Source organism: Heloderma suspectum, chromosome 8 (assembly GCF_057233095.1).
Source record: "Heloderma suspectum isolate Gila_16-S chromosome 8, 16-S_ref, whole genome shotgun sequence".
Taxonomy (NCBI): domain Eukaryota; kingdom Metazoa; phylum Chordata; class Lepidosauria; order Squamata; family Helodermatidae; genus Heloderma; species Heloderma suspectum.
In genome coordinates this window covers 7,365,086-7,387,030 of record NC_139465.1, presented here as the reverse complement: position 1 = coordinate 7,387,030, position 21,945 = coordinate 7,365,086, and the positions used below count along the sequence as shown (strand labels likewise).

The following is a 21,945-nucleotide window of genomic DNA, read 5'->3' as shown; positions in this document are numbered from 1 at the left end:
CAGAAAGAAGAATTTAAACCTTTACATTAAGTGGTGCTGGGATAACAGCATGATGGGAAAATCCTGGTCTACAGAGAGATTAGGGCCTATTTTTCACTGAGGTGCTAAGCCTCTGTCTAGGCTGTACCTATTCAGAGAGACCCCTTCATGGATCACGGCCTTGTTGTGGCGAAGGGGCTTGTGTACCTCAGTGAAGCCATAAGCTATGCCGTACAGGGCCACCCAACACGAACAAGTCATGGCGGACAGTTCTGACAAAATGTGGTCCACTGGAGAAGGAAATGGCAACCCACTCTAGTATTCTTGCCAAGAAAACCCCATGGAACATATCACAAGGCTAAAAGATATGACGCCAGAAGGTGAGCCCCTCAGGTCGGAAGGTGTCCAGTATATTACTGGGGAAGAGCAGAGGGAATTTCCAAGTAGCACCAGAAAGACTGAAGTGGCTGGGCCAAAGCCGAAAGGACACTCAGCTGTGGATGTGTCTGGTGGTGAAAAGAAAATCCAATGCTGTAAAGAAGAATATTGTTTAGGAACCTGGAATGTAAGATCAATGAATCAAGGTAAGTTGGAGGTGGTCAAACATGAGATGGCAAGATTGAACATCGACATCTTGGGAATCAGCGAACGAAAATGGACAAGCATGGGCGAATTTAATTCAGGTGACCATTATATCTACTACTGTGGGCAAGAATCCCTTACAAGAAATGGAGTAGCACTCATAGTCAACAAAAGGGTGGGAAAAGCAGTTGTTGTTGTTGTTCAGTCATTCAGTCGTGTCCGACTCTTCGTGACCCCATGGACCACAGCACGCCAGGCCTTCCTGTCCTGCGCTCTCTCCCAGAGCGTGCTCAAGTTCATATTCATTGCATCGGTGATGCTATCTAGCCATCTCATCCTCTGCCGTCCCCTTCTCCTTTTGCCTTCAGTCTTTCCCAGCATCAGGGTCTTTTCCAGAGAGTTTTCTCTTCGCATTAGGTGGCCAAAATATTTGAGCTTCAGCTTCAGTATCTGCCCCTCCAATGAGCACTCAGGGTTGATTTCCTTTAGGATGGACTGATTTGACCTCCTTGCAGTCCAGGGGACTCGTAAGAGTCTTCTCCAGCACCACAGTTCGAAAGCATCAATTCTTCGGCGCTCAGCCTTCTTTATAGTCCAGCTCTCACAGCCATACTTTACTACTGGGAAAACCATAGCTTTGATTAGACGGACCTTTGTCGGCAAGGTGATGTCTCTGCTTCTTACTATGCTGTCTAGGTTTGCCATAGCTTTCCTCCCAAGGAGCAAGTGTCTTTTAATTTCATGGCTACAGTCACCGTCTGCGGTGATCTTGGAGCCCAAGAAAGTAAAATCTGTCACTGCTTCCATTTCTTCCCCTTCTATATGCCAGGAAGTGATAGGGCCAGATGCCATGATCTGAGTTTTGTTAATGTTGAGTTTCAAACCAGCTTTTGCACTCTCCTCTTTCACCCTCAACAAGAGGCTCTTTAGATCCTCTTCGCTACTGGGGTACAATCTCAAAAACCATAGAATGATCTCAGTACGAATCCAAGGCAAACCATTCAACATCACAGTAATTCAAATCCATGCCCAACCGAAGAAGCTGAGGATGATCGGTTCTATGAAGACCTACAACACCTTCTAAAACTAACAACAAAAAAAGATGTCCTCGTCATTATAGGGGATTCGAATGCTAAAGTAGGAAGTCAAGAAATCACCAGGGTAACAGGCAAGCATGGCCTTGGTGTACAAAACGAAGCAGGACAAAGGCTAATAGAGTTTTGCCAAGAGAACATGCTGATCATAGCAAACACGCTTTTCCAATAGCACAAGAGGCGACTCTACACATGGACATCACCAGATGGTCAATATCGAAATCAGATTGGCCGCAAAGTACATAATCAAAGATGGAGAAGCTCTATACAGTCAGTAAAAACAAGACCTGGAGCTGACTGTGGCACAGATCATGAGCTGCTTCTTGCAAAATTTCGGCTTAAATTGAAGAATGTAGGGAAAACCACTAAACCATTCAGGTATGACCTAAATCATATCCCTTATGAATATACAGTGGAGGTGAGGAATAGATTTCAGGGATTAGACCTGATAGACAGAGTGCCTGAGGAACTATGGACGGAGGTCCGTAACATTGTTCAGGAGGCAGCAACGAAATCCATCCCAAAGAAAAAGAAATGCAAGAAAGCAAAATGACTGTCTGATGAGGCTTTACAAGTAGCTGAGGAAAGAAGGGAAGCAAAAAGAAAGGGAGAAAGGGGGAGATATATCCAACCGAATGCAGAGTTCCAGAGAATAGCAAGGAGAGACAAGAAGGCCTTCTTAAATGAACAATACAAAGAAATCGAGGAAAACAACAGAATGGGAAAGACTAGAGATCTCTTCAAGAAAATTGGAGATCTCAAGGGAATGTTTTGTGCAAAGACGGGCACGACAAAGGACAAAGAAGGCAGGGACCTAACAGAAGCAGATGAGATTAAGAAGACGTGGAAAGAATACACAGAAGTACTATACAGGAAAGATCTGAATGTCCCTGATAGCCATGATAGTACGGTCACTGAACTTGAGCCAGACATCCTAGACAGTGAAGTCAAGTGGGCCTTAGGAAGCATTACTAACAACAAAGCTAGCGGAGATGACAGTATTCCAGCTGAGCTATTTAAGATCCTAAAAGATGATGCTGTTAAAGTGCTGCATTCAATATGCCAACAAATTTGGAACACTCAACAGTGGCCACAAGACTGGAAAAGGTCAGTTTACATTCCAATTCCAAAGAAGGGCAATGCCAAAGAGTGTTCGAACTACTGTACAATTGCGCTCATTTCACATGCCAGCAAGGTTATGCTCAAAATCCTACAAGCTAGGCTTCAGCAGCATGTGAACCGAGAACTATGGGAAGTACAAGCGGGGTTTCGAAGAGGCAGAGGAACTAGAGATCAAATCGCCAACATTCACTGGATCATGGAGAAAGCCAGAGAATTCCAGAAAAACGTCTATTTCTGCTTCATTGACTACGCTAAAACTTTTGATTGTGTTGATCACAACAAACTATGGCAAATTCTGAAAGAGATGGGAGTACCAGACCACCTTACCTGTCTCCTGAGAAACCTGTACGAGGGTCAAGAAGCAACAGTAAGAACCAGACATGGAACAACCGATTGGTTCAAAACTGGGAAAGGAGTACGACAAGGCTGTATATTGTCGCCCTGCTTATTTAATTTATATGCAGAGTACATCATGAGAAACGCCGGGTTGGATGAATCAGAGGTCGGAATTAAGATTGCCGGGAGAATTATCAACAACCTCAGATACGCAGACGATACCACCCTAATGGCAGAAAGCGAAGAGGATCTAAAGAGTCTCTTGTTGAGGGTGAGAGTGCAAAAGCTGGTTTGAAACCCAACATTAAAAAAACGGAGATCATGGCATCTGGCCCCATCACTTCCTGGCGTATAGAAGGGGAAGAAATGGAAGCAGTGACAGATTTTATTTTCTTGGGCTCCAAGATCACCGCAGACGGTGACTGTAGCCATGAAATTAAAAGACGCTTGCTCCTTGGGAGGAAAGCTATGGCAAACCTAGACAGCATAGTAAGAAGCAGAGACATCACCTTGCCGACAAATATTTGTATAATCAAAGCTATGGTTTTCCCAGTAGCAACGTATGGCTGTGAGAGCTGGACTATAAGGAAGGCTGAGCACTGAAGAATTGATGCTTTCGAACTGTGGTGCTGGAGAAGACTCTTACGAGTCCCCTGGACTGCAAGGAGGTCAAATCAGTCAATCCTAAAGGAAATCAACCCTGAGTGCTCATTGTAAGGACAGATACTGAAGTGGACGCTCAAATATTTTGGCCACCTAATGCGAAAAGAAAAGTCACTGGAAAAGACCCTGACGCTGGGAAAGATTGAAGGCAAAAGGAGAAGGGGACGACAGAGGATGAGATGGCTAGATAGCATCACCGATGCAATGAATATGAACTTGAGCACAGTCTGGGAGACAGCAGAGGACAGGAAGGCCTGGCGTGCTGTGGTCCATGGGGTCACGAAGAGTTGGACACGACTTAATGACGGAACAACAACAATTCAGAGAGAAGGTGGAGGCTCACACGCTTGAATGCAAACACGCAGTAACAAAAAGCCACATTAAAACAACAACAACACCCACACCGTAGCATGTCACGGAGAAAGCTAGGCAAGAATCCTTCTTCCTGACTTGCTAGTTTTCTACATGGAGTGTTGTTTTGTTGTCACAGAGGAGAGAATTCAATCATACATATCCCTACCTGAGGTTGTATAGTCCAGACACGAGTTGAATACCTCAGTGAGGTCGAGGCTGAAGTGACTGTACAGCAACCCCATCTTATCCCCACACACACACACTTTGCGAGTCCCACCCACTGAACTCCGCGGGACTTCTGAATGAACATGCACAGGATTGGGGCGCAAGAAGGACAAGAGAGAAAGTTGAAGAGGGGTGGGAAGTGAAGCAACCAAGTAGGACCTGGCAGATGGTGAAGAGGTGGTAGGAAGTGCAATGTCAGGCTGAAGGTGTTGTGAAAAAGCTGGAAGGGACGGGAGAACAGGGTCAGCTGATAGTGTCAGAGTAGGAAAGGGAAGACCCAGGTTCAAATCCCCACTCCGTCATGGAGCTCACTGGGTGGATGACTCTGGGCCAGTCACTATCTCTCAACCTAACCTACCTCACAGGGTTATTGAGAAGAATAAAATGGTGGTGGGAGACAGGGGGTGGGGAGAAGAACCATGCACATCGCCTTGAGCTCTTTGGATGTAAATAAGTAACAAATAAATAAGCACGCAAAGCAAAGCAAATGGCTGCTTATTTTAACATTTTGAATATAAGTTTAATTCCTGGAAGAAGCTCAGGACAGCACAGGCAGACCTTCTCTTCTCTTCCCTCCCCTCCCCTCCATCTCCTCTGAGAGGTAGGATCAGGTGAGATAAAGAGCAAACGCTCCCCCGTGCCCACACACACAGGTCACCCAGTGTGTGAGCCTCACTCCGGGTCCTCCCTGGTCCAAGCCCGATGCTCAACCAGCCTTTCCCAACCTGGTGCCCTCCAGATGCTTTGGACTACAACTCCCAACATCCCTGCCCAGGGGCCTTGCTGGCTTGAGCTGATGGGAGTTGTAGCCCCAAATACCTGGAGGGCACCAGGCTGGCGAGGCCGGGAGGGGGGGGGGCTGGAGACAGCTGCTCTAACCACTACACCACCCTGCTCTGGGAGGAGCTGGGGAAAGCGGGACTGGGGGAGGCAGAGAGTGGGGGAAGCAGTGGGGGTGGGTGGGTGGGAGTAGCCTCAAGGGGGCGGTGCCAGGAAGGGCTGCGCCGAAACAGGAGGAGAAAAGAGGGGCCGCGGGGGCGTGGCTTGGGGAACGGGGCGTGGCTTGGAGGGCGCGGCCGCTGCGATGGGCGTGGCCCGGCCGGCTCCTCCCCTCGACCGCGTCTTCCTCACAGGCTCACCTCCGTTCGGTCCCTTCAGAGCTCTGCCGACGGCAGGCCCGGGTAGCGATGGCGGGGACGGCGTCGCATGCCGGGGCCTGGCCCATCCCGGGTAGAGGAGCCCGTCCGCTCGGGCCCCGCCGACGGCAGAGAGCCAGCCAGGCCGGTCGACCGTGTGAGCGACCGCCGCCGTGAGGGACTGAGCGAGAGCGAGCTCAGGAAGCCAGCGCTGCGCATGCGCCCCGTCGCGCGGCTTAGTCCCGGCCCCCTGAGGAGGAGCCGATGCGGGACGGTGACGGCCGCGCATGCGTCTAGCGCCGGATCCCAAAGGGCCGAAGGGAAGGAGGGCAGCGACCACAAAGCTAGGGCATCCTAACGACGGACAGTACGAGAACTCTCCCGGTTTCCATTCTAAATCTCGGGGGCGACCACCGGGAAGAAATAGCGCAGAGGTTGGGGGAGTAGAGCGGCTCTCGTTTCCTTCCTCCCCACGCCATTCGACGGTGTGCCGCTGCCCCGCAAGGGACGGCGGTCAGATGGAAGCCGGAAGTGATGGTCGAGTGAGACGCTTGTCTTTTTCTTAAGCGCCTGCTCCAGGAAAGCGGCGGATAGCTCTGTGCGCATGCGCGCTGCATAGGTGCGTCTACTTTCCTCCGCTCCCGTTTCTCGCTGCTTCCCTGAAGTTTTTTTTTCCCCCAACCCGTGGCTTTTCCACGGGTCGCGTTTGGTTGCTGCGCCCGGGTCTTAATATACACAGCAGGACTCACCTTACCCTTGCAAAACCTGGATTCACCCCGTAACCCCCCCCCCCCGCAGTTATATGAATGACTCCTCTTGAGCTCTATGTAACTTCAGAGTGGATATTTGTTTTTTCTATTTCTCAGATTAAGGGTGCTTCTAGATGAGGATTTTATAGGGCCTTTGCCCTGACCCGGTCACGGAGGTTTCCGGACGATCGTCCGGATGGCAACAATATCTTCCGCTCATAACCCTCCCATGCCTTTCCATTGCTTCTTCCATTCCCCTCCACCCCCACTTTCCCACAGAAAATCCATTAAGAAGAAAAAGACGGAATAGCTGCACGATGCTTCCTGGTTGGTCATGGTAGGAGCCCTCTGTGTGGAAGCACAAAGGACTTGATCCTATGCACGTTTAGACAGAAAAAGAGCCCTACATCTCCCAGAATGCTGGGTGTTGTAGGACTTTTTTTCTGTCTAAACACCCATAGAATTGTGCCCTAATGCCGTTAGCTGTATGCCTAAGGGTTTTTTAAACTGTATAGTTAGAAGTGGAAAGCGTGAGAGACAAACAAGTGCTCTACCACAGGGGCATACTTGGTAGGAGGAAGCAGAAATGGCCCTTAATTTGCTTACATGATACTGTTTAAAAAGTTTTAAAAACTGCATGTCACCGTAAGGTGGCTTTTCAGTATGTCGCTGAAAGACCTCCTTTTCCCATAGAAGCCTGCCCAGGTTTGGGGGGAGGACATTCTCTTGGTCTTGCCGCCATCGGAGGTATGTTTGGTGAGCATGTGAAAGAGGGCCTTCTCGGTGGTTGCTCCCAGGCTCTGGAACTCCCTGCCAATGGAAGCTGGGTTGGCTTTTTCTCTGTTATTCTTCCGTCAGCAGGCAAAGCCTTTTTTTTTCATTCATGCAGGCCGTTGACATGTAACTTCTGTTGGGTTGGGTGCTGTTTTTATTCTTTTATGTTGTGGTTTTTTTAATGTATTGGTTTTATGATGGTTTTAACTAAGTTTTTATTTTAATTTTTCTTTATTTTAAACTTTGGTTCTTATTATTGTTAGTCACCTTGAGCACCATTTCCTTGGAAGAAAGGTGGGATATAGATTGATTAGATAAATAATAAGGGGCTTTCTAGGGATGTAAGACAGCTCATAAATTTATAATAAATGTAACTGGCTTCAGCTCTGTATTGGATATAAATATGATCCATGACAAATCCAGATTTCTTTCTAGGTAAATGTGTGAAAAGCCTATGATCTCCAGAGAGAGATGCATAGAAAGCAATCATTTTGAAACACGGACACAATTATGATGCATGGCTAGAAGTTATTTATTATTACTTACCATTTCTGTCCCACCCTTCCTTCAAGTAGCTCAGGATAGTATACAACCCCCCCACCCCCCCGCAGCCGTGTGCACACACAAATGTGATCCACACGACAACTTTGTGAGGTAGGGTAGGCTAAACAAGAATGACTGGCCCATGGCTGAGCGTGGAGCTGAAGTTGGTCTCCCTGCTCCTAGTCTGACACGTTAATTGCTTCACCACACTGCCTCTCATCTGGTTCTCAAGAAAGAACAAATGAGGACTGAGAAACCCTTCCTACAAATCTTGGTGAGAAATGGGCCTGGCATTTCAGTGCAAAAAGGCCCATTGAAATGTGACTGTTTTCCAAAGCTATGCTTGCAGTTTGTTCTGATGCTGGTTTACTTGGAATCAAATCCCACTAGGTTCAAAGGGCCTTACTTCCAGGTCAATATGCCTAGGACTGCAGTCTTTAAGAGTTCCCCGGTCCTGTCTTCAAAGTGATCCATTGATTTGCACACGTCCACCAGGTGGTGCATTTAATCTACATACAGAACCATCCTGGAAATGCAAACTGTGATTTCAGTCCTCTTGAAGTAGTCTCAAAACATGTAATAATAACACATGGTATAGTTGCTTGTGGACTGCACTGCCTTAGACCACAGTTGCAGAACTGTATATTTGGATGCTCCCATTTATAAACTACTCCCTGTGTGTGGAAGGCTAGCATGTGAGGGAGAAAGCTACGCTTTGAAAAGGAAAAGCAAGATCTCCAGATTGACAGCTGACAACAACCCTCTGAGCTTTCCTCCCTTATTTCAAAGATGTTTGCATATTAAAAAATATGCTCAGTTTTCGCCCTGGTGCGAGGGTTTTGAGGAACCGCAGTGCCACAGGATTGGCAGAGAGCACTGAAATTCTTAAACTGAATTAGCTATACATTGGAACAGGGCCCAAGGCTGCCAGTAAGTGGAAGCCACTGGACAGTAGCTCTTCCAAGGCAGAATACGGGGAAATTATTGTGGGATGGTATCTGGACGGTCATATTTCCAGGATGGATAACTTCTTTATTGCCTTGCTTCTAACAACATTGGTAAAGTTCAGCAATTTGCGTTTGATGGAGCGCAGCTGTATGGCTCAGCTGGGATCCAGATGTTCCCAAAGATCTTTACATCTGTTGCTTTAGAACTGGTCTCTCTCTTGCCTGGCAAGATAATATAAATGAAAATAGCCTCACTGCCCTCTTTCTCTTTCCCCCAAAACATGTTAATTAAATATATATATGTATATATATATATATACACACACACACACACACACACACACACATACACGTATATATATGGTGCATCGGTTGAGGAAATTGAAGAGTGTGTAAAGTAAGAAGCATTGAGCAGAAGTATTTGGAGCTATGCTGGATCAGACTGAAGGTTTATCTAGTCCAGTGGCCAACCAGATGCCCATGGGAAGGACATGAGTGCAGTAGCGCCCCCCTGTTCGTGTTCCCCACCAATTGATATACAGAGGCTTAGGGCGCAATCTTATGCAGGTTTAGACAGAAAAATGTCCTGCAATTCCCAGCTGGTTGGGGAATGCTGGGTTTTGTAGGACCTTTTTTTGTCTAAATCTGCATAGGATTGCACCCTTAGGGCACAATTCCATGCCTATTTAGACAGAAATATCTCCTATAACTCTCAGCATTCTCCAGACAGCCTGGAGAATTCTCCAGACAGCCTGGAGAATTCTCCAGCCTAAGTGGCTGGAGAATGCTGGAAGTTGTAGGACTTTTTTTTTCTGTCTAAACTTGCATAGGATTGCATCCTTATTCTCCATGTTCACTTGTGGTATCGACTATCTGTCTAACTTGTTTGTTTATTTATTTATTTATTTCATTTCTATATCGCCCAATAGCCGAAGCTCTCTGGGCGGTTCACAAAAAAAACTTTTCCTACTCTTGGCTGGCCTTTTTTTTTTTCCCCAGTTCACAATCTGTCTAATTTGTTCACCTTTCCTACTCTTGGCTGTTTTCCAGTTCACAATCCTAGGTTACTGTTGGGAGCTGTGCAGGGAACTAACCCAAGAGTCATCCCAGGAACAGCCAACTATTGAAGCTTACTGGAACCATTTTTGCCCATTGCGCAGTGGTGTTGAGCAAGGTGACTTATGTAGCCAAGGTTTGGTGGGGCGGGGAGACAAGGATGCTGGAGAAATTTGAGATGGATTTCTAAGAATCCAACCTGCAGAATCTGCTGCAGCCCAGCCCCGCAGGCTGCACGGTATCTGTGGACTTTTTCAGATCTTGTTTTGTTTTTACTTTCCCAAAGTGTATGCAAATGTACCTGTAGGAAAATATGCAAGTTTCTGCTGAAACTGGTAAATATATGCAGGGAAAAGTTGAATGGAATGGGGGACAATGCACTAAATGTTACATACTAACATAAATTACATAAATTGTTGTGAACCTTCTTACGGAATTATATGCGTATTTTTCCACATAATGGGAAAAAAAATCGAATCTGCCTGTGAATGGACGCTGGAACGAATGACACTGCACAATCCACTAAACACACATGGGACGGATTTCGCAAAATTTGGACATCCCTAGAGACAAGCGTATGTCCTGTGTGCATGGCTGATTTTTTTTCAGCTAATCACAGCAGCATATTATTATCTATTGCTATTAACTTGCTATTGCTCAGTTGTAAGGAGTCACTTAACCTTGCAGATCTGTTACAAATCACCAGTAGATCTGCCTGCCCCTTTAACATTCCAACAAAAAATAGGGTGAGTGATTTGCCAGAGACGGGGATCAGAAAATGGGGGAGTGTCCTTGGTAAATGGAGAGAGTTGAAGCAAACCTGAAGTCTGAGAGCTGCCAGGCAGAGCTGGTTTTTCCCTCCCCAACCCCTTTTTTTGAAATCTGTTTCTCCCACGCCAGGTACCTGAACTATTTGCGGTTGGCATAACTTGGCCTCGAGGACTAATTCCATCTCTCGGTGTTTCCTTTGGCAGCACCTGTCATTCTTGCACAAAATGCCACAAAAATGGTGTCCAACTCACACCTCTTTAGTGGGAAAAATGTTGAGTTCTCCAAGGTCAGAACTAAAAAAGCAGCTCTGGAGGTTCAGTATGTTCTTCCAAATACTCCCTCGCACATGGTTTTTCCAGATTTTTCTGGATTGAGAAGAGATAGGAGCTATGAAAGTACATTTTTCTCACCTCATCAATGGCCACTTTCAAATTGGTTTGATTCTTTTCCTCCCTTTCCTCGCCTGTAGCTTTGTCGTTGTCCTTGCAGCTGGGTGCCATCCTTTGATCTTTGGATACTGTGCTCCTGGTAGCTTGGGGCCTAAAGTGGACTGGAAAAACCATTCCAGACTTGAACTACTTTGGATGGGTGGCCTTGAGAGGCTGATCATGGAGGGCCACGGTGGGCTGTTTTCTGGGATGGCTTGTTAGCCATGGCAACAAGCCACCATCACCACATTTGCACCACATGGCAAGCCACTCTGGTTATGCAAATCCCCCTGGCATGAGACCGGCACGCGCGGTGGTGAAAATAAGCCACCATGGCTTATTTCGCCTTCCGTGATCGCGTGATTAGGCTTCCCCAGCCTGGATCCCTCCAGATGTGTTGGATTACAACTCCCATCATGCCTAGCCATTGGCCAAGCTGGCTGAGAATGATAGGAGTTGTAGTCCAACCCATCTGGAGGACACCAGCTTTGGAGAAGTCTGAGGTAGGATTTGTTTTGACTTTTCTTATTTAGGTAAGCATTTCTTGTTTGAGGATGTGCTTGGACAAGAAAAATAATATCAACAACAATAGTACATGAGTTGTATTCAATGGTGGCTTTGCATTAGTGGAAAACACTTCTGGTCATGGGGTGCTTAATTTTCACTGGAACGCAGAGCACTTCATTTTGCTGATCCCGTCCCTCCTTCCCCACACTGCATTGCACCCTGCGGAAAATTGGGTTCTTCACATGAGTGGAAGTGTTAACGGCTGATGGGAGTTGAAGTCCAAAATATTTGAGAGGGGGAGGCTACACTAGTGCAAAACCACCATTAGGTACAGCCTGATGATCAATCTATCAGTCAGTCAGTCCATTCAACGCATTTCTTAGGTGCATTTTAAGACTGCAGTCTTCCTAATAATAATAAATAATTCCATGCTACTTCTTTTTTTTTAGTGTTCAAAGTACTTCCCATACATTTTCTCAACAATCTTGACAACCACCCTGTAAGGTAGGTCAGTATTTTTTTATCCCCATGTTGCAGATGAGGGCCTGAGACTAAGAGAAAGTGGCTTGCCTAAGGCCACCTCGAGATCCAAACTCAGGTCTTTCCATATCATGGTCTGCATTCTTCTCCACAATGCTGCATCAGCTCTTTTAATAATGGCTCAATATTGCTGAACCTTTGGGGGGGGTAGAGGGGCTTTAGCACCTTGGCAGCAGCCAAGCATCTCCCACCCCTCTCTGCTCAATGTCTGGTAAGACATTGCTCCACAGCTATTTTAGGACCAGGTCGGCATCAGTGTAAGTTGTGGATGTAAGCGTACTATCCTTCTCAGCTTCCCAACTTTCCTAGTTGTGCAGTGGAGAAAGCACCTCTTGATTGAGACAGGCAGAGCTCTTTAAAAGTTATTCTTATTGGATCCAGTGGTTTTATTATTAAGAAGACGGATTGGTCGTAACTAAGAATGAACAAATTATTCCAGACGTATTTTATTCAGCTCCGGTTCTAACAGCAAAAACACGGGGGGGGGGGGGACAAGAAGTACCATCTCTAAGGAGATGGGAAAATAATATTTGGCATAGAGATCTTGCATTCATAAGATCTCATATTATTTTAAACAAACAAACATGGGAGGTTCAAGTTACCAAAAAGGATTCTTCAGTTCAATGGGACAAATTCAGACAAAAAAATAATTACTGGAATATAGGGAAAGACATCTTAGAAACTGCTTAATGCTTATAATTTATTATAATAAAGTTTGGAACAAAGTGAGAAAAGTACTGAATTAAGAAAGGTTATGGATTGTATTCAGATTTCCCCATTTTTGGAATTGTATCTGCTCTTTTGTGTTAAATGATACTGTCAATAAACATTTTTTATATATAAAAAAGTTGTGATGAATATTATGTTGTATCTAATGTTGGGTTCTGGCTTTGCCATAGCAGAAACATTACCAATTGCATGAGATGAAGCACTCAGTTTTCTCTAATATCCCTCTCTACCCACACCCCTGTGCCCCCTGAAAAGCTGCTCTTGAGGGATGGGGACCCTCTGCAACAGTGTGGGATATAGCATACAGGGCTGCCATGGGTTGGGGGATCAACAAAAACTGGATGCCTTGCCTTTTTAGATTTAAAAGATTTCAAGTGCCGGGTTTGTTTGCAGCTTGGTTCAGCTGGAGAAAATACAGAAGAGATCTGAGGGCAGCTTTCACACAGAGCTGGTGATTTGTGGAGGACTACGTCAACTACTGGGGTGTTGAACCTCAGGCCTCTGGGTCCTTATCTGACCCTGTGGAATTCCTGAGATGGGCATACCGTCTTTCCCCTAACTGCTGATCATTGGGTGGTTTCTTGGCTTTTTGCACAGGGTTTTCCACATTCTAAAATGAAATGCCTCTCCTAAGGCATAGTGACTGACGGTAAGAGCTTTAAGCTAGAATATTTGGGTATTTTGGCCTCACCCCAGACAATGACATCTTCCACTTGTAATCATTTATCCCATCTTTTTTCTTATTGCGAAAAAATACATAAAGGAGAAGAAGATGGAAGAGCTGCACGATGCCTTCTGATTGGCAGTGCTAGGAGCCCTCCATCTGGAAGCACCCGTTGTGCAGCTATTCCGTCTTTTAAAATAAAGATGGAAGAAGCGGTGGAAAAACACAGGAGGGTTACAAATGTAAGAGGCCGACATCTGAAGCCCCCGTAAAATTCCATGACTGAGACAGGGCGGTGGCACGCTAAAAGCCTCTTCCGGAAGCACACTCTGTCTTGCTCCTTAGCGAGCTTCACACAGCTGTTGAACATCTGACTACCTTTTTCCTCCCCCAGTCGAAACTTTGTCCCAAGAAAAGCCAGTTCTGCAACTTGAATAATTTGTACAAATTTAATAAAATGCCTGTTTGCTTTCAGACACAGTCTCTTGAATACTTACCTCCTGAGGCTGCAGTCCTACGTGCACTTTCCTGGGGGTAAGACCTCTTGAACGCAGTGGTGTATACTTCTGAGTAGACATGCAGAGAATTGCACTCTGCTTGTTCTTCAATAACGGATTGATCGCTGCTGCTGTCTGTGTGTGACTGTGTGACGTGTGTGTTAGGATTTTTGGAAGATGCAGAGTGACCTCTAGTGGCAGAACACAACACAAGTGCCCACTTATTTACTCCGAAACTGAAATGGCCAGAAAGAACTTAATTGATGTCTAGACATTATGAAAGACAGAGCCGTTATCACTCCATATTTCTTCTTCCGCTCTTCCTTGTAAAATACAGTGCAACACATGATGTAAAAGTGCTGCTCTTTCCCCCACACTACCACCACAGCCAAGGTTGTAGTATATTAGAAGTTACGAGGAAGAGCGTGATTGCATTCAGCTGTGGTGATAAACAGGACCGGCATCAAGGGTAGGCATGGTTGCGCACCTACTCAGGGCCCACAGCCCAGTGTGGGCCCACTGAGAAGAGCCGGGTCGAGTCACTCCTCTTTACCATTGCAAGCTGCTTGTTCACCTGCCTCTTGCTTTGGCACAGACAAGGGTGGTGGTGAGGAGGAAGACCAGCAGATGCCCCGGCTGACTGGCGCTCTCTGCCAGTCAGGCAAGAAGTGCTAGCAATGACGAGACAGGGCATGAGCAATAGCAGCCAGTGACAATGGCAGTGAGAAAATCAGCTCACTGAGAGAGGGGCCTCGTTGAGGGTGCCTTGTCTAAGGACACTCAAAAACCTGGAGCTGGCACTGGTGATAAATTATGGTTTATCATGATGTGAATGAGCCTTGGGCTCATCACCTCGCCTTCCCCACCCCCCCTGCAGTGCTGCTGCAAGGAGATCAGAAGCTTTCAGTTCTGTTTGTAACTAACCACAGTTTAGCATCATATCCAATCCCAGACAAACTATGGTTAGTCTTAACTATGAATCACTGCAGGGGCAGGGAACCTTTTTTTTTTTCTGTTGAGGGCCATGTTTCTGTAGAGGTAATCTATTTGGGGGCCGTCTACTAGTGGTGGGTAGGACTAAAGCCAGCAGTGGGTGGGGCCAGAGGTCAAAGTGGGTGGGGCTACCCTTGTCTCTCTTCCCCCTGCCAAGTGGGCTGCCAGGCGAGGGACAGGTTGCTCTTGTCAGAGGTCTGGATGGATCACTCACAGAGGGCTTTTGAAATTAGGCCGACCACTAGGGTGGCCACCTACGCATCTCCAAAAGGGAGGAAATGCATCATCAAAAAAGAGGATGGGGATTGGAATAACATTTGCATATTCTAATTTATATGAATCGATGCACATTTAGCAATAATTGTTACAATTTAAATACAATTATTTCCCCATAGCGGGGAAGACTAAAACCTGGTGACCTGTGTACCTGCCTGTTCAGTCTGCTTCCCAGGTGCTACCTGTGGAATGGCAACTTCAAGGCCCACACTGCTCTCCCTTCTTATAGTTCTTTATCTGTAAACCAGACTAGGACTGGACAGTCCTTCAAGGAGAAGATGTCTTCAAATAGAGGACTGTCCTCTGTAAAGGAAGACACTTGGCCATTCTGCCAACCATCGGAGGTTTCCCTGCCTCTGGTTTATTGAAACAAGCCAACTTCAAACTGTAGTTTATGAAGCTAACATGTTTTAATAAACCGTAGTTGAGATTAACCACAGTTTTGGGTTCAGACATAACGCTAAACTCTGGCTAATTGAAAACAGAAGTGAAAGCTTTCAGTCTCCTCCTCACAGCTGTGCTTGAGGTGGAGAAGGGAGTGGGGTGCGGATGAGTCCAAGGGCCACTCGCATAACGATAAGGCACAGTTTATCCTTACATCTGAATGCAGTCAGTGTGTCTTCTGAAACACCTGGATCCTTCCTAATACAAGATTTAATTCACATGACTCTCTTTACGTGCCTACCTAAGCGTTTCCTTGCTGGCTTCACTTGAAGATCCAGCGATTCTAGCCCCTGTCTACAACACAGAGGAGTGTGATGTCCTTGGGAATCAAATAAGCAGCCTTCCCCCACCTGGTGCCCTCCAGATGTTTTGGACCACAACTCCTGACCATTGGCCATCCTGCCTGGGCTGATGGGAGTTGAAGTCCAAAACACCTGGAGAAGGTTGAGGGAAGGTTGAAATAAGGCAAGATGGTGTTACCTGTCCCCTGTTGTATATCTCCAGCTTCACGCAAACTGTTTACTACCTCTTAGGGTCTATTTGTTGATCTGACCACGAATACCTATTCACAGACCTATCCATGCATGATATGCTCAATCCCATCTGGTGTACAGTGAAACAGTTTATGCATTGGGTTTGTACAAATCAAGGTGTCAAATGGCTGGTCTGTCAATGGTCAAGGATGATAGGAGTTGTAGTCCAAAACACCTGGAGGACAGCAGGTTGCCTCCCCCCTTAATCTAATATTCCACCTTACGCACGCGCGTGCGCGCACACACACGCACACACACACACTGGATTTTCTTTCTTTAAACAAATAAAGAGCTAAAAGGTTAGGGAGCCTTTAGCCATCTGCTGTTCACATGAAAAAGAAGTATTTTGAGGCTCCACGTTTGGGAAATATATTGTTTGGTGCTCTCTCTCTCTCTCTCTCTTTAGTGTCATCTTTAACTTATTTGCAAGGGGGAAAGCAGTCAGCCCAAATCCAGTGCAACTGAAGTTCATTCTAATGCAGCAGTAAAGTTTCACGATGTGCATTAAATCATGGAGGAGTAGGAGCAGCGACATCTGCAGCAAAGTGCTGAAGCTGTCAAGCTTTCTTACCGGAGCAGCACTCCCTTGGGGCCCATCTATGTAACAAACGTTTAAAATCCCGTCGTAAATGATGGCAGAACAGGGAAAGCCATTTACGGGGGGATTTTAAAAGTACACATTGTTGACAAATGCTCATTTTCCTTTAGTTAAGGGGGAGATTAAATTCTGGGGGTAGCTGAGTAGGACCTCTTGAAGACTGCTCTGCCGCAATAATGCAACTAGGCATTCTTGGTTGATGCCATCTGCCCCAGAGCTACAGTGGCAGCCAGGGCTGGTGTCAAGGGGTAGGTATGGTCAGGCACCTGCCGGAGACCTAGTTAGGGTTAGGGACAGAAAGGGAAAAAAAAAATACGCCGGGTGAATGACTGGCTAAGAAGGTGGTGCCGACACAAGAGATTTGGATTCTGGGACCATGGGCTATACTTCCTGGAAGATGGACTGCTGGCAAGGGACGGGTTGCACCTCACAAGGGCTGGGAAGAATGTGTCTGGCCACAGCATGAAGAACTTCATCAGGAGGGCTTTAAACTGAATCCTACAGGGAAGGGAGATGTAAAGTTGGGGGTAACAATCGACGAAGGCTCAGGTACCACAATGGACACAACAACAGCTCTAATAGCACCCAATAATAGTCTTCAGGAACATGTAGGAAGAAAGCCAGACTATGAAGCACATGGTCTTTGATGTCTATATACTAATGCCCAGAGTACGGGAAACAAACAGAACGAACTTGAACTCTTAATACAAGAGGGAAATTATGACTTGATAGGTGTAACTGAGACTTGGTGGGATGACTCCCATGACTGGAATGCAGCAATTGAAGGATATAACTGGTTCAGAAAGAACAGGAGGAACAGAAAGGGACGTAGGGTTGCACTATATGTGAAAAATACATATCTCTGCACAGGAATACGGGAGGATGAGCTTGGTAGCCCCATTGACAGCATCTGGGTTAAAATAAATGGAGCAAAGAATAAAAGGAACCTGGTGGTCGGAGTCTACTACCAGCCACCCAATCAAGGAGAAGACAAGGATGAAGCTTTTGAAAAGCAAATTTCCAACGTTTCAAGGAAGCATGATGTAGTAGTAATGGGGGACTTCAATTTCCCCAATATTTGCTGGGAGACAAATGCTGCAAAACATGGCATCTCCAAGAAATTCCTGACTTGTGTTGCTGATAACTTCCTCCCACAGAAAGTGGAGGAACTAGAGGATCAACTATCCTTGACTTGATCCTAACCAACAGAGATGACTCAGTGGATAAAGTAGCAGTTACGGGAACTCTGGGGGAAAGTGACCATGTTATACTTGAGTTCTTGGTTCTAAAAGAAGCCAAAGCCGAGTGTAGCCAAACACGTACCCTGGATTTTAGGAAAGCCAATTTTAATAAACTCAGAACAATGATAAGTAAGGAAACAAAGCCCTATGTGGAGAGACTGAAAGAACTGGGCATGTTTAGCTTTGAGAAGAGAAGACTGAGGGGAGATGGGATAGTGCTCTTCAAGTACTTGAAAGGTTGTCCCAGAGAGGAAGGCCAGGATCTCTTCTCAATCATCCCAGAGTGCAGAACATGGAAAAATGGGCTCAAGTTGCAGGAAGCCAGATTCCAGCTGAATGTCAGGAAAAACCTCCAGACTGTTAGAGCAATACAACAATGGAACCAATTACCTAGGGAGGTGGTGGGCTATCCCACACTGGAGGCATTCAAAATGAAGCTGGACAGTCATCTGTCAGGGATGCTTTGACTTGTCAAGCAAGCAGATGGTACCCACAGTGAGAAAGTGGATGAGGAACAAGAGCAGCTGGTGACAATGGCAGTGAGAAGGTAGGCTCACTGAGATGGAAGATACCTTGCCCAAGGGCCCTCAGAACTCTGGAGCTGGGACTAGTGGCAGCTGTTGTAGTGACAGGAAGACCTGGTAGACTGGTTAGAAGACTCTGAAGAACACACACATGCTGAAGAACACCCCCCCCAGACCTCTCTTTGTCACCACCATCACCAGCAAAAGGGCTGGGGAGAGGACTTCATACATCACTGCAGTTGTGGCAACAGGAACACTCATAGCAGGACTGGGGGGAAGATGACTCTAAATAATATTTTGTCCCCCAGGACCACCCTTTGCTCAGTTTGCTGATACCTCCTTTGGGGAGAGCAGAACAAGGAGTGACATGGTACCATTGACATCACCTTGTATTCTGGATCCATCATTGTGAGGGAAGTGTGGTCTGCCTCTAACGCTGATCATATTTATGTGAACCACTGTGAGATCTGTTATGGTGAGAAAGAGATACACGAATATTGTAAAATAGTAATAATAATAATAATAATAATAATAATAATAATACCACCACCACCACCACCACAACCACCACTATAGAAATACAAATTTAGGGACCTACTGTCAGTTGCATGCAATAATTTCTCAATGGAAATAAGAGATGGGCCAACATTGGTGTGTGACCAAACACAGAGATAATCAAGGACAGTAAGAAAAAAAGGGAGGCTTTTTTGAGGATCTCTCACATTCTATCTGCCCACAATTCTGTGATGTTCCAGCCTGGTCACATGACCATTTGGGTCACATGGCAGTTGTGAGGAGAGCCTGCGTATGCTGACTGACAGACATGACAACCTGATTGTATGAACTGTAGACCGCTCACAGGATTCAATTTTTTACCCTCATTGGCAGTGTCATCCTGGAATCTGTATGCTTAATAGGCTCATCACAGACTGCAAGTTGGCAAATGCTAGTTTTACAAGTGTTTGCCCCATACTCCTGTGGATGAAGGGTGATTTATACATTTTAAAAATAAATACATTAATAAATAAATACTCCTCTCCATGCCCTCAGTGGGTGTGTGAATAGATTTTTACTTCAGACTCAGGTGACATGTTTATTAGGAGGACCAACCAAAATGTTAAATTTTGGCTAGTTCTAATAAAGCACGGGTGGGCAACTTGTAGGCCAAAATATCTGGAGGGCTACAACTAGGGAAGTCGGAGAAATACACAATGGATCCAAATGAGTTTGTATTTCTGTGAATCTGACCTGCGGAATCCACAGCAGGCTGCCTTTTTCTGCAGATTTGTGAACTTGCAGAGTGATTTTTTTTTTAACTGGGGGGGGGGATTTGTGCTAATGTACATTAGCACAAGTACGCATGAGTGTAAGTGCACATTAGTGCTAGTGTGCATTTGAAAACAGAAACAAATTTTTGGCATCTCTCTCTAAAAAAACCCAATTCTATCAGTGAGCAGACAATGGAACAAAAGACGCCTGACAATCTGCAAAACATAGATGAAATGGATTTAACAAAATCTGTACATCATTAGCCACAACTCCCATCCTGCCTTACCATTAGCTATGCTGGCTAGGGCTGATGGGAGTTGTGGCCCAAAACATCTGGAAGGCCACCAGTTTCCCACCTCTGCAATAAAGGTATTACCTGAGTGTGGATTTTGGCATTTTTCTTATGAACCCACATAGCTAGCTGTGCTTTTGAAATTTTTACTTGTCGTCACCCATTAAAATAAGCCATTCATTTTAATCCCTGCAGTTTTTAATGTGGAAATTGCAAACGTCAAAGGAATGGAGTAACACTGCAAAAAAGAGCTCTGATTTGGAGTGAGAAGGTACACAATAGAAGAGATGGTGTTTCTTGGTCCTGAGTGGTCTGATGATCTGGACATGATATGTCAAGAGACCTCCAATTTGGAGTAAGAAGACATGCAGAAGGAGAGATTGCTTATAGTGTTTCTTGGTCCTTAATGGTCTGTGATGATCTGGACGCAAAGGGGAAGGTACAGGAATGTCAATATCCAACTGATGTGTTCTTCTGTGACGCGTTTCTGTGACAGTCTCTAATCCTGCCAAAAGATGGTGCTGTTTCATAGAGTTGAGATGAACCTAGCTAGCACTGACCATGAAGTTCAAAGCCCTATGTTGGGGCAGGATCCCTGTGTGGCACCCATCCAGATTTGCTTTGAAGGCCCTCACAGAAGGAGATTCCTCTACACCCTTCCTAGGGAGTCTGTTTTCATCACTCTGCACCATTTTGATAGAGCCATTTTGCCCAATGTTCAACCTACAGCCTTGCAACTAAAAAACAAAACAAAATCGAAACAATGTTCTACGTTCCATTCTCAGACGATACGGTGAGAAAATATTTTCCTTTCTTTCTGACATCCTTTTCAGCCTGGCCATCTGCTAGTGACCCGTTGACCAGTGGCGAACAGTCCAGATTTGATTCTGGCTCTTGCAGGCAGCTCGGGCAGGTGGAAATGGTCAACAAAAACCCTCCTGTCGCTCAGACTGGGTTGTAATGGGGGGATAAAATGGAAAACTGAAGCCAGAAGATGCATGCCCAATCTCAGAGGGTCCATATCACACTGTTCTTTTATTGGCTTTGGGTTCTGTTCAAGGATTTGTTTTTTGTTGTTCTTTTAATCTCTGCCATCATCCATCATCTCCTCCCTCATTCTGTTGAGCATCTTATACGATTGCTAGAGCTGCATAGCCAAAGATCCAGGGTCTTTTGCTAACATGTTTTCAATGGACTGTTGCCTCTGAAATGATCTTCTCCTTCTTGAACAGATAATGTTGGAGTTTGCTGAGTCTTGGGTTTAGCTCAAAGGCTGTATCTTGCTGTGAAGAGATGAGAGCATAAATCGTATATTTATTTGAATTTGGGGTGGGGTAACGTTTTGAATTGGAATTCCTGGTCCTGGCCTTAAAGAAACAGCATTTGTTTGGATAATTATGATAAACCCGAGACTCGGAACATACGCTCTCTTCACTGTGATCCCTTCTGTGCGTTGAACCTGTAAAAATAAAAAATAAAAACTCACTCTGTGTTTTGTTTAGTTCCTCTGGGTAATGGTTCAGGCTGTTTAAGATCAAGGGGAAAGCTAGGAATTCATGAATATGGATCCACAGGTAGAGTTGATGGAGCCAAGTTATGGCCAGAGTGGGATCATATATTGTTCTTTTCACAGAAACCCACGCGCTTAGGTTCCAAGAGGGTTCTGATTATATTTTTATTGGATCGGCTCCACTGATAGGGTAGAGGAGGAACCTTCCAAGTCATCTGTTTTCCCCTTCGAAAGGTCTGTTATTATTGTGGGCATTTTAAGAACAAAAGAACAAACTGAAGATCACAAGCCCTGCTGGACCAGATCAAAGGCCCGTCTGGTCCATCATTCTGTTTCCAGTGGTGGCTACTGGCCAGATGATTCTGTGATGCTTATAAGTGGATTGTGAAATCAATGGCCTTTCCTTGTTGTTGTTTGTCCCAGTACACATTCAATATTCAGAAGTGTACTGCCTCTGGCCTTGGCTGTTCTATTTAGCTGTCACTTTGATGGTCCTTATTCTTCAAGAATGTGTTGCACATTCTATGCACACTTACCAGGAAGCAAATCCCATGGAGTTCAGTTGGCGG

At 45.7% G+C, this 21,945-nt stretch overlaps 1 protein-coding gene and 1 long non-coding RNA gene across 3 annotated transcripts in view; one reads left to right on the top strand and one right to left on the bottom strand.

The window, feature by feature from the left end:
* The window catches only part of ZDHHC7 (zDHHC palmitoyltransferase 7), a 36,314-nt gene extending 30,610 nt beyond the window's left edge, over positions 1-5,704 (bottom strand). For both annotated transcript variants that reach the window (XM_084812838.1, XM_084812839.1), the window contains exon 1: positions 5,495-5,704. The gene's annotated coding sequence lies outside the window, so the exon portion shown is untranslated. The remainder of the gene's footprint in view (positions 1-5,494) is intronic.
* Positions 5,414-21,329, top strand: LOC146338823 (uncharacterized). The gene is made up of 4 exons (XR_014784717.1): positions 5,414-6,110; positions 9,555-9,678; positions 11,716-11,770; positions 20,062-21,329. It is a non-coding gene; the product is annotated as an uncharacterized LOC146338823 (long non-coding RNA).
* The last annotated feature ends 616 nt before the right edge of the window (positions 21,330-21,945 follow it).